Source organism: Capricornis sumatraensis, chromosome 1 (assembly GCF_032405125.1).
Source record: "Capricornis sumatraensis isolate serow.1 chromosome 1, serow.2, whole genome shotgun sequence".
NCBI lineage: Eukaryota > Metazoa > Chordata > Mammalia > Artiodactyla > Bovidae > Capricornis > Capricornis sumatraensis.
The window spans coordinates 194,212,213-194,214,137 of record NC_091069.1 but is presented as its reverse complement, the minus strand read 5'-3'; the positions used below and the strand labels follow the sequence as shown (position 1 = coordinate 194,214,137).

At 40.5% G+C, this 1,925-nt stretch overlaps 1 non-coding gene across 1 annotated transcript; it reads left to right on the top strand.

The window, feature by feature from the left end:
* The first annotated feature begins 740 nt into the window (after positions 1 to 740).
* On the top strand, positions 741 to 870 carry LOC138093905 (small nucleolar RNA SNORA20). The gene has a single exon (XR_011146171.1). It is a non-coding gene; the product is annotated as a small nucleolar RNA SNORA20 (small nucleolar RNA).
* Positions 871 to 1,925: the final 1,055 nt, after the last annotated feature.

The window sequence follows — 1,925 nt, the reverse complement described above, 5'->3', positions numbered from 1 at the left end:
ATTTCAAATCCTAAAAGAAAATGCTGTGAAAGTGCTGCACTCAATATGCCAGCAAATTTGGGAAACTCAGCCGTGGCCACAGGACTGGAAAAGGTCAGTTTTCATTCCAATCCCAAAGAAAGGCAATGCCAAAGAATGCTCAAACTACCGCACAATTGCACTCATCTCACACACTGGTAAAGTAATGCTCAAGATTCTCCAAGTGAGGCTTCAACAATATGTGAGCTGTGAACTTCCAGATGTTCAAGCTGGTTTTAGAAAAGGCAGAGGAACCAGATCAAATTGCCAACATCCACTGGATCATCAAAAGGAAGAGAGTTCCAGAAAAACATCTATTTCTGCTTTATTGACTATGCCAAAGCATTCGACTGTGTGGATCACAATAAACTGTGGAAAATTCTGAAAGAGATGGGAACCAGACCACCTGACCTGCCTCTTGAGAAATCTGTATGCAGGTCAAGAACCAATAGTTAGAACTGGACGTGGAAAAAACAGACTGGTTCCAAATAGGAAAAGGAGTATGTCAAGGCTGTATATTGTCACCCTGCTTATTTAACTTATATGCAGAGAACATCATGAGAAACGCTGGGCTAGAAGAAGCACGGTCTGGAATCAAGATTGCTGGGAGAAATATCAATAACCTCAGATATGCAGATGACACTACCCTTATGGCAGAAAGCGAAGAAGAACTAAAGAGCCACTTGATGAAAGTGAAAGAGGAGAGTGAAAAAGTTGGCTTACTTCCCATTTATTTGCTCCTATAGTCCTTCAGTGATATGAGCAGTTATATGCATGGGATAAAACAATACTGTGCGCTTGTAAATGGAGGTAAAGTTGCCATTTCATCTCTTCTCCATGGTCTAGACATTGCCTCTCTGTCTGAATGTCCTGTGTAAGTAGAAGTGAATTTCTTCATGGACTTACTACTGCTGAATTGATATGACTGTTGCTATTGTTTTATATAGCACTAAGGCTCGTACCTCTGAATCGGTCATCTTACGTGGGGCTAATGATTTCATGTGTGACAAGATGTAGCGCTCCTTACACGATGCCCTTTGTGTGGTGAAGAGAGTTTTGGAGTCAAAGTCTGTGGTCCCAGGTGGTGGTGCTGTATAGGCGGCCCTTTCTATTTACCTTGAGAACTAAGCATCCATCATGGGCTCCCGGGAACAACTCTCTATTACGGAGTTTGCAAGATCTCTTCTTGTTATTCCTAATACTCTGGCAGTTAATGCTGCCCAAGACTCCACAGATCTGGATGCAAAATTAAGAGCTTTTCATAATGAGGCTCAGGTTAACCCAGAAGGAAAAAATCTAAAATGGATTGGTCTTGACTTGGTCAATGGTAAACCCTGTGACAACAAACAAACAGGGGTGTTTGAACCAACCATAGTTAAAGTTAAGAGCTTGAAATTTGCAACTGAAGCGGCAATTACCATTCTTTGAATTAATGATCTTATTAAATTACACCCAGAAAGCAAAGATGATAAGCATGGAGGTTATGAATATGCTGTTCACTCTGGAGCCCTTGATGACTTATCTGTCTTATTTATAACAACGTTAGATGTACCTTGCTTGTATCTCAAATATTATACATTAAAATGCAACAGGATGCCAGAAAAAAAAAAGTTGGCTTAAAGCTCAACATTCAGAAAATTGAGATCATGGCATCTGGTCCCATCACTTCATGGCAAATATATGGGGAAACAGTGACAGAATTTATTTTGGGGGGCTCCAAAATCACTGCAGCCATGAAGTTAAAAGATGCTTGCTCCTTGGAAGAAAAGTTATGACCAATCTAGACAGCATATTAAAAAGTAGAAACATTACGTTGCCAACAAAGGTCCATCTAGTCAAGGCTATCGTTTTTCTAGTGGTCATGTATGGATGTGAGAGTGGACTATAAAAAAAGCTGAGTGCCGAAG